Here is an 11,736-nt window from a genome sequence, read left to right on the forward strand (position 1 = left end):
TTTGCCTAGCTCCACCACTGTCCATCAGGTTTATTGATGTTGGTTGAGTGTTTATGAAATATAATATCAAACTAGATAGAAGAGTAATATGTCCATGTGTGAGAATTGGGCTTATATACATGGTCATGTGAAATATACTGCTTCAACATTTTAACTCAAATCCACTCCTCATGACCCCCTTAATCCTTATCGTCCAGTCCTGCCTATTTATAGGTTCTTCACACCCTCTAAACTGTTGCATTCTACCAATCCTTCTCTCCTTTCTTCTTCCAATTGATTCACATGGTAGTTCAAGTTGCGACATTTTCTCATGATATATAATTGCCACATTTTCCTGTGATATTTTTTTTTGGAAATGGAGGCGTACCCTCGGCCTCTGCATCATAATGATGCATGCAGCCACATTTTCCTGTGATATATACTCTCCTCTACCACTAAATTTATCCTCACTCACCATCAGATCCATATCTACTTCCCTCATGTGACTCAAGCCTATCTACTACTTGCCTCCTCTATTCCCCTTCTTGAATCATGATATAAGTGGGATGGGAGAAAGTAAACAAGAACGGATGGTGAGGGAGCATGCCCATTGAGCTAGCCACAAGGCACTGCACACCATGCTCAACAGCCTGGGGTCTACTCTTCGCGGAGTGCAACCTGAAGGAGTGAATCAGGGGATCAAGGGCCTCAAAATGAGATATTGTTTCATCACAAGGGGAATCCATTTCAAGCGACTAGACATGGGAGGCATAGGGAAGGGAAGAGTAGCTTGAAATGGCAGATCTTTGACAAATTCCTTTCATGTCTCTTCACATTCTCCTACATCAACTGGTAGAGTCTTAAAAATAGTCTGCTAACTTCTTGGAGTTTCTATGGGCTCCTCTGGATCGTCTTCATGTTCTTATGCTAAATCTAAACAATCCATAACATCTGGGAACACAGACGATGGAGCTTGTCTATGGCCAATGTATGCTTGGACTACAGACCATCTAGGGACACATGTATGCGCACACCATAGGTTTCATCATCTCATTCGTAGACAATCTCCCTCATCCTTTAATGGAAATATAAGTTGGAAAATCATTGTCTTCACTCAAAATTTTGCAATACCATCTTGGCCTCGCAACTCTACTATTGTGGGAAATCAAAACCAACTTTCAAACTGGACATGAGATCGTCCACCGTGTGGCAGCCAATTGCGCCATCAACTGATAATACACACGTCACACATGGTAATCGAGGTGCGGCGTGGCATCCCCATGTGTACCGTCCAGTTGACTGTAGCGGCAATGCGGCTGTTGTATTCCCTCTACATAAGACGAAGCCAAGATAGAATCTCCTACATTGTTGATATCAGAGAAAACATCCAACAGTACTGTGTTACCAACTTACCACTAGAACAGATAGCCCTAACTTAGGTAAAACCTCCTACATGTGCTTACCATTCCTAGATTATCTTGCATCTCATACCTAGATTATACACATGCACATTGCGTTCAGAAAATTCCCAAATCATGAGCATTGCCACGAAATCCCCGCGACATCACAACTTTATGTTTTCTCCAAATAAAAGTTGCATTCATCATTCTCAGAATTTATTTTAACAATACAAAAGGATTTCCCTCGAGTACGGAAAATTCTTCTCGAGAGCTCAAAAGAATTTCCTGATAACAGACAAAAACGAAGGAATATTGGGATATTAAAAGTTTCACAACTCATGAGCTTGTGGAGATATGTAGACAGGTACAGGTAAGAGGGGGGAATGGGGCTACAGAAGCATAGGCAACTAGAGGGCGAGACTGAGCACGTGAGTGTTCCTTTTTCTGCGTAGCTCTTTCCAATATCCTACACTTACAAGGCATACGCCAGGGGAGAGAGGTTACGGGTTAACATGTCTGCTCCTTATTTATCTCTCCCCCTTGAGTTCCGTTGAGGGGCCCACCACTAACCAACCATAGATTTACACTTCAGTCTGTAACTTCTTCCATGCCAAAACAGTCCGTAAGTGTAGCATTTCCTATCCCTTTCTTCGTCGTCCCACAGCTCAACATCAGCACCACAAAGAACCCCAGCAATCTCACTAGTATGATGCTCGCTCTGTTAATTAGGTAGCCAGTGCAATATAAGCCCAGCCATTAAAACAGGAAGTACCACAACCATCGACAAGTATCCAACAATTATGGGCCCAATCACAAGAAGTCGCGTCAAACTGATAAGTGACCAGGTGAACGCTAACTTAAGTTTATCTTGTAACCTTGATGACACAACTATGATTTCATCCCCATTGTTGTTGGTTGAACTTAGGTATTGCATGGAAGAAATCCAACAACCTAAGAACTCTTGAAGCAACCCGTTTGGAGAAACAAGTTTGGAGAAAACAAGTTTCAAATGAAGTTGATGATGTCAGTTTTACCTCTGATGTTTTGTTGTGTCACACCCATTTGGTTGAGAGACGGAGCCATAGAAGTATATCACCGGAAGCTTCATCAAATTTACTTTCCAATGCAAAAAAACCCGTATCATATGGAGTTGTGAGTCAAAATCTCTAGTCATTATCGTGGAAGGTGTCCAGGCTGTCAAGGCTTCGCGAATTCCAGAGAAGCTCTTCAACAACTGCCAAAGTTGACCGCTTATTTCCCCAAGGAAGCCATGCAAAGATGCTTGCTTTGGAATTCTTTTCACACCTAGCTAAGGGGAGTTGTCCATGCTATAAAACCCCATCTCCCCCCATCCATTTAGAAACTTTTTGTCAAACCATTCAGCTACAAGCTTATGCAGCAAGACTGCTAGAAAGATCTTAGAGATCATTGCTACCTTTGCTCTTGTGAGTTCATCCGAATTCGTGAGAAGGAGCCTCTGGTTCCCCCTAATTTGTGCTCTATGGTTACGGTCATTTTGTGTGGGTTAGTCCCGGTTTATGGTTCTGCAATTGTTCGGATAGCGGATTGAAGTTCTTGTACCTTCGGTCAGCCATTCCCAGCGTACGGGTTGCATCCAACCTTGGCAGGTATAAAGCTAGTTATTCCGGCTGCTTGCAGCTAGTTATCCTCCTCGATTCGATCCTACGACGTGAAGATCGGGCGACCCTTGGGCGTGAACTCGTTCATCGGGTTTGTACATATCAACCATGAAACATTCTTCTTGCACTTTTGTGAGTAGGATCTAGTACAAATGACAAGGCTCCAATGGTAAGGCCCGTTGTTAGAAGCGATGCCTCGAAACTAAACCATTCAGATGTTAGACCCCCTATAGATTAAGCATCAGTTAGTTCCATGAGTAACATCTCAAGTTTATTACAACTAAAGGAAATTAGAGAACCTATATGCATGATTACTACTTACAGTTATATGCAATTAACCCCAATAGCAGCATGTAGAGACAATTTATGAGTGATACCCATGCGGTTCTTTTACCGGTGGGATCAGCAAAAGAGAGCATTCGGTACCTGAATCAACAAGTCAATCAATGTAAAGGCCTGTAACATTTTGATCTAACTTCTACAGTAGGTAGATCTGGTAATAACCAGTTTGAATTAATAATTAATAATTCAAACTTGGAATTAAGTCTACCTACCCTCCAGTAGGTAGGTCGGATCACCCGGCAACAGATTGGGCAATGGTTCATGTTGTACAAAGGCAGGAAATGGCTTTGTCTGTTCATCGACAACATTCTATGATCAACCAAGAAGTTAGCTGAGCCATCTGAAGGACCTTTTTTGCCGAACTATATGCAAAACACCGCTAGCAGTCGTGTGGTTGATGTGAAAACCAAATAAAACCGAGGAGCCGGGTGAAGTATTTGTAGTTTTTTTTACGTTGCTCATAGATAGGATTGAACACCATACTAGATAGAATAGTACTATGTCCATGTGCGAGAACTGGGTTTGTATGCATGGTCATGAGAAAGATATTGCTTCAACATTTAACCTCATCCACTCACCATGACCCCCCCTTATCCTCTGGTCCTGCCTGTTTAATTAGCTTCTTCACACCTTCTGAAGCGTTGAATTCTACCTATCCTTCTCTCCTTTATTCTTCTAGTCGCTTCACATGGTAGTTCAAGTTGAGACACCTTCTCATGATATATAATTTCCACATCTGATATACACTTTCCTCCTTTACCACTAAATTTATCCCCACTCACCATCAGATCCATCTCTACTTCCCTCGTGTGACTCAAGCCTATCTACTACTTGCTTTCTCTAATCCCCTTCTTGAATCACGATATAAGTGGGAGGGGAGAAATAAAACAAGAATGGATGGTGAGGGATCATGCCCATTAATTGAGTTAGCCACAAGACATTGCACACCCTGCTCAACAGTCTGGGGTCTGCTCTTGGAGAAGTGCAACCTGAAGGAGTGAATCAGGGGATCAAGGGCCTCGAGAATGAGATTTGTTTTCACAAGGGGAATATTCATTTCAATCCACTAGACATGGGAGGTATAGGGAAAGGAAGAGTAGCTTGAGATGGCAGATCTTTGACCATATCTGTTCATATTCTCCTGGATAAACTAGTAGAGTCTTAAAAATAGTTTGCTAGCTTCTTGGAGTTTCTACGACCTTCCTCCAAGCTTCAGTATGTTCTTCTAAATCTGAACGACCCATAGCATTTGGGAACACGATGGAGGGAGCTTGTGTACGACTGACGTATGCTTGGACACCATCTCGGAACATCTGTATGTGTACACCATAGGTTTCACTGTCTCATTGGTAGACAATCTCCCTCATCCTTGGCCGGAAATACAAATTAGAAGAAAATAATTGCCTTTGTGTCTTTACATAATATTGCACTAAAAATGTTGCAATAGCCATCTTGGCCTCGCAACTGCACTATCATGTGAAAACAAAACCCACTTTCAAACTGGACAGGAATCGTCCACCACGTGTGCCAGCAAATTGCGACATCAACTGATAATCAACACACGTCACACATGGTAATCGAGGCACAGCGCGACATCCCCACAAGTCCCATCCAGTCGACTGTAGCGGCAATGTGTCTTTTGGACAAATTCCATCCCCTCTACATAAGACGAAGCCAGGATAGAATCTGGACAAGACTTACAAGATCAAGAGATACATGCCGTAACCATATCGTTCATACGAGAAAAAACATCCAACAATAGTGTTACCACTAGAACTGGTGGCCCTAACTTGGGTAAAACCTTCTACGTGTGCATCCCATACCTACATTATCAACGTGCAGATTGCATTAAACAAAATTTCCAAATCATGAGCATTGCCGCGAAACCCCTGCCACAGCTCAACTTTATGTTTTTTTCCAAATAAAAATTACGTTCATCATTCTCAGATTTTATTTTAGCAATACAAAGTGGATCTCCCTTGAGCAGGACATATTCTTGTGGAAGAGCGGAAAAGAATTTCCTGATAACAGAAAAAAAAAGGAATGCCATGATAAGTAAGGCATTCATTACTCATGAGCTTGTGCAGATATGTACACAGGTACAGGTAAGAAGAGGTATTGGGCTACAGAAGCATAGTCAGCTGGAGGGCGTGATTGAGCACGATAATGTTCCCGTTTCTGTCTAGCACTTTCTTCGTCCTCCCGCAGCTCAGCAACACAAAGAACCACAACGATCTCACTAGTCTCATTGGTTAGGCAGCCGATGCAAGTCCAGCCATTAAAGCAGGAAGATACAAAAGGCTACCATGGAACATTCTTCTTGCACTCTTGTGAGTAGGATCCAGTACAAATGATAAAGCTCCAATGGTAAGGCCCGTCGTTAGAAGTGATGCTTCAAAACAGAACCATCCAGATGTTAGACCCCCTACAGATTAACCATATGTTAGTTCCATGAGTAACATCTCAAGTTTGACCAAGTTGATTTGTTACAAGTAGAAGCAAATGGAAATTATTAGAGAACCTATATGATTATTGGTACTTACAGTTATACCCAATATGCATGATTACATATCCCATGTTTGACCAATTTTATTACAAGTAATGGAAATTAGAGCATGATTACTACTTACACTTATATGCAAGTAACCCCAACGGCAACATATAGAGGCAATTCTTGAGTGATACCCATGCAGTTCTTTTACCACTAGGATCAGCAAAAGAGAGCATTCGGTACCTGAATCAACAAGTGAATCAATGTAAAAGCCGTAACATTTTGAAGACACTAGGTAGATCTGGTAATAACCAGTTGGAATTAATAATTGAGTTACCCTCCAGCAACGTAGTCGTCACGGCATAAGTACGGAAGGGCCATGAAATGTGGTAACTGCCAAAAGTACAAAGCAGTAGGCAGAATCATAGAGTTGAGTGACACTTCTGATGCTGCTCCTGCCCACCTGTATCATGATAAAAATAAGGACCAGATGCCATGTGAACATATTGCACAGCTCCATTCAATAAATAAACATGAGTGCTATAATATACAGAATATATGCCCATGATGCCTATAAGCAACCCCCTTTTTTATTTGCTTGCTTAACATGTCAGTGTATGACCTGAAACAGCCTCCAAGGCAGCGGTATCATCAGTTTGGTGCTTTATGTTAGCAGCCATGGATTTGAGAGTAGTTCATAACTTCAATTTGTTTGTTTAAGCTGGTAGGTCCAGATGTCTCTACGATATATATGTTGCTTTTATTCAAACGGGTCTGATATGGCCTTGGGTGCACAAGCCAGCAGGAAATAGGCTTACCGGTGAAGGCATTGGATAGCTTATGCTAGAGATAGGAAAGCCATGAAAAGTAGTAACTCAAGTAGTAATTGTCCTTGTTGGATACAGTTGGGTCCATTACAAAAAGTGTAGTTAAATTAAGAAGAGCCTAGATGAGTATAAACCATAGTAAAAAAGAGGCAGGCCTAGGTAGTAGACAATAGCATAATTGTGCTTAAGCATGTGCTTTGGTCAAAAAAGCACAAGGCGGTGGCAAAACTCACAATTAGGAAGGACTCGCTCCAATATTCAACATATAAAATACCCTTTTCAGCCTGCACCTAGACAATCCAGACATGTGTCATCAGCAGTAACATACCCTAGAAGTGGCGGAATGGCCCCAACAACTGCTCACACCCATGTATTGACATGGTGTATTTGCTTCAGTGGAGTGTATACAAATGCATACATGATGAGATTGGATGCTGCAAGCCCAGCAGCTAAGTAATTAGCCTGCAAGACATTGCCAAAATTTCGCGATGTTTAGTTCCAATAACAACATTATACCAACTACAGTGACCGTACACAATTGAAACATAGTGTAGAGCAAGTACAGGCAAACGGCAAAGAGTCGAACCTTGCAAACCAATAATGTTGTTCCTGCAGCTCCGACACTTGTAGCCCACATGGCAGCATGCACAGGACTAATACGCCCTGATGGTAGGGGCCGTTGCATTGTCCTTTTCATTTTAGCATCATTCTTTACCTCGAACACCTGAAAAGGATGTCGATGCACCATGTTCATCGTCTCTAAGCGTGATAACCAGGTTGTATAATGATATCTATAAGTCCCAATAGATGTAAATATGTAGGAATATCAGAATGACTTCTCAAAAACTGATATTGAAGTATGAGATTGCGTGACAATGAACACAAGGATTTCAAGAATGTGAACACAATGAACATTGGTTTGGTTAACCATCCTGCCAATGGAAAAGGCTACCCCAAAAAAACAAGCCAATACCTGGTTGAAAGTGTTGGCAGATGCTGCAACCATCATGGTACCAGTGCATGTGTAGCAAAGTCCAGCAATGTCTACAATGCTGCCACTCCCGAGCACATATCCAGCCCCCGATGTTGCCAAAACAAGTGCACTAGATACCATAAAGAAGGGAACATATAATAAAATAAAATAAAATAAATGCAATAAGAGAACAAATAATTCGCCATTTACAAGGAGTTCCAAGATGCAAGACACAGACCATGGCAAACTCATATATATTACCATAGGCGGATAGATTGCAAGAAGTTGAGTGCCATTACAATTTATGAAATCTTATGAATGGCAAAAACTAATGATACTAAACACCTTTTGACAAAAACAAACAGGACGTGGTTAAATGCTAGTTCACTTTTACCATTATGAAGGTCATCTTAGATTTTCAGGGCACACTAAACCACTAATCGACCACTATGCATACATTGTCAAGGTGAAACGACCAGACCAGTAACGATTTGGCAGCGGCCACGATCTGCTATCTAGGATCTCCATCGTGCACAAAAGTTTTGGCCAAGCTCTAACATTTCAGGACATGTGTCCAAAAAGCACAACAAAACTGGATGGTGAAGCAAGAAACAAGAACAAGAAGAGGAGAGGTCATGTGTCAAACAAACCCAGTCTGCAATACACTTACAATTCCATTTCTACATCATATAATTCCCAAATCACAGAGCAAGTAAAAAATTCATTTCTTCAGAATTTAGCCACAAGAACTGAAGAGCATATCTTCTTTACTTCATTATGAAAAACATCAAATGTGAAAGGAAACGGGAGAAAATCGCGGACCTGAGGCGGGCTTTGGAGAGCTCCCAGTAGCACCGCCCGTAGTGGCGCAGCACGTTGGAGGCGGAGGCGACAGTGCACCTAAGGCGGGCTTTGGAGAGCTCCCAGTAGCACCGCCCGTAGTGCCTCAGCACGTCGGAGGCGGAGGCGGCAGTGGCGCTGCCTATCCACATGGTGGCGTGGGCGACGGCGAACAACGAGGAGGCCGGGAAGATCGGATGGATGCTTTGGTCCAAAGAGCTTCTCCTTTTTTCTTTTTCGGAATGAATGAAAATTATTAGAGAGCACCAGGGCCCTAATTATACAACGCGAGGGCACTCATTATACAAACCCAGAGCCAGTACTTTATTAGACCACTAATTATACAACCCTAGGGCACTAATTGCCATCTTTGGTTAGATTAGGTATGCAAGTATACAGACCATGCATGTGTGCTGCTTAGGCCTAACTACTTACCTAATTATTACTCCCTCCATTCCTACTATAATTCTTTTTAGAGACTCCCTGTAGAGTCTCTAAATATAAGTCTTTTTAGAGACTTCCCATGGAGTCTCTAAAAAGACTTTTATTTAGGAACAGAGAGAGTAAAATATACCTCAAGAACATATCATTGGAACACACATGGGATGTGCCCCCTGGTTGCCTAATTACACAGAGCAAGAACACATGACCAAAAGTACAAAAGGAAATTATACTATCACTCAATTTGCTCTCACCCTATTTGAACAAACAGGAATGGATCAAGAAGACATATTTCTAGACTTGACTTGCATGCACCAGCCGGCAGCTGGAGGAGGTATCCACCGTGTCCTTGCCTGGAGCCGTTCACCGGGTTGTCTTCCGTTTACGGTGCACCGGCCGGCAGGTGGCATACATGCTCATGATTGTTCGAAATCACTAGTTAAGGGTTACTCTTTGCAAAGGTCACTTCCCACCTCTGGTGTTGTGACACTTGTCACTTATACATGATATAGCTTTGAATTTAGATTTCAGCCCATATTGCATCTTATCTCGTTCTACTTATATTTTCAACAACCAAATTGAGATTTGCAGTAGAAATTTAATCTTGAGAATGGACAAAACAAACACAACCAGCGTCTGACTTATCCACACACACACACACACACACACACACACACACACACACACACACACACACACTGTTCCACCGGTAGTTATCACCCAATAGTGTTCTACTCTACAGGATATCTAAAAAGATGCAAAATAGTAACACACAGTATATATTACAGTGAACTGTACATGCTGCCACCACACCACACCACACCATGGCTAACAGTGGCGGCCAGTACCACACAAGAACAGAGAAGAAAAGAAAACAGAGTAACTTCACACTGAAGATTTCCCTTGAAGAGGGCAACTATACCGACTGCCTTGATCATCTGTATGTGCAGGAGCAACCCTGCAAGGAATCCACGTATTCAGCTCAAAAAAGACGGGGCATACTAAAATTTCAATCTTTTACCCTACCAAACTAATATAGAATTCAAGATGCAAAAGTTAGTTTTGGAAACGTACATAGTATCCGTATCACTGTTCAGTATTTGTGCTTTGATAAAACCACATATTTCCAGGAGTTCGGTTCCCATAGTTTAGGCCCTGTCAATGGAAACCGATCTCAGGGTCTCTCTATGAAAAATAACTGCACCCAGATCCCTAACATGAAAAGACAAGGAGCCCTAATAAGATACAAACTTTAGCATAGTTGTATACACCATCTGTCTACAACAGAAAAATTCAAACAATGCATGAAAGAGTACAGACCTGTCCGAATAAATCACAATAATCATGAAGCAATTAACCTCTCCTCAGGCATTACCGGTCATTTTCAGATCTACGGTGCAGTTTACCAGGATACCAGCCATGAGGATTGACGTCAGATGTGAAGGTTTCTCATAGTATGTGTAAGATAGTCCAAAAGTGTAAGAAGTATGTGTGAGTTGACAAGGAGGCACACGTTGTCTATTAGCAACCTAGTATGTGCAAGATAGTCCAGCAACAACAACACTAATTTCGATGGAGCCTTTTTTTTGGTGAACCTCCACAAGTGGCTTTGTTTGTATTGATGTATTGTACTGGAACTATTTGTTTTCTGTATCGGTTGAATAGTAATTAGTAATGAGATTCCCTAAAAAAAGTAATTAGTAATGGGCCTCTGGAGCTATTCGAAGTAACTCCTTGGTTGTTGGGGTCTACAAGCAGAAGTCATTGCTTTGGTACATGGCATATCAGTCATACTAAGAATCATGGCATGTCGACAGTCATTTTTCAAACATATGTCTTAGCTTAGGCAGAGCAGAAATCTCGCATTGAATTAATGTTAAAGACATTTTTGTTTGTGTTATATAGCATGCAACACCTACTGAGAAGCTCCCAATACAAGAGGAGGTGTCTTGTTAGCTTTTCCTGTATCACTTTCATACATACCAATCCATACAGGGGACTATATAACTAGCAGAATACAAGACAGAGAGCAAGGTGAAGATAATTGAAGTTAACAATCTGATAGGAATGAGAGTTACCAGAAGCAGAAGCTGACTATGTAGGATGTACAGACTGAGATACAGGTTCTCCAGCAGCACCGTATAGTTCTGAAAAATCTTGTGTTGAGGCATAATTGTACGACAGCAACCACGATGACATGGGTTGGTTCTTGCTTTGTTTTAGGAGCGTTAGCGAACTCAAGATTCTTCTTTGCATGCTTTATTGCCTTCCAGGTCCAAGTCTATGTTACAGTTCACTTAAAAGGTTGTGGTTCTTTTGTTACAGCAATCTATGGGATTGTGGCCTACACATATTTATTACTTCTCTACTTATACTGTCCAAAAAGGTGAGAAGTGCCTTTGGTCGACACTATGATATTACCTCCAACTACATATATGCAATGGCGGAGGACGAATCTTTTTTGAGGTTGGATGGATTATGAAGCACATAACAAAATTTGATGCACGACAAAAATAGTCGTACAACTAACAATGCACACTTCCCTTTATTTTATCCTAAAACTAATAACCTAATATAATGAATATTGGAACATATTTCGATAGAACCGACCTAAAGATATATCCATAATGAAGCTAATGTGATATACTAGAAAACCTGGCAATGGATGTTGCCTATCCATTTTCACTGGAAAGTCGAGAACGCCGTAGCATCATGCGCCAAATCTTGCCCGTTGCTGATCGCTGCCGTCCAGTTGGCTGTGGCCACTGCAGCGCTGCTGCCTCCTGCTGGTGCTAGTAGCTAG

General features: G+C 41.7%; 1 pseudogene; it reads right to left on the reverse strand.

Moving 5' to 3' along the window:
* Positions 1-5,606: 5,606 nt before the first annotated feature.
* Positions 5,607-8,644, reverse strand: LOC119350077 (annotated as a pseudogene).
* Positions 8,645-11,736: the final 3,092 nt, after the last annotated feature.

This window comes from Triticum dicoccoides, chromosome 1B, assembly GCF_002162155.2.
Source record: "Triticum dicoccoides isolate Atlit2015 ecotype Zavitan chromosome 1B, WEW_v2.0, whole genome shotgun sequence".
NCBI lineage: Eukaryota > Viridiplantae > Streptophyta > Magnoliopsida > Poales > Poaceae > Triticum > Triticum dicoccoides.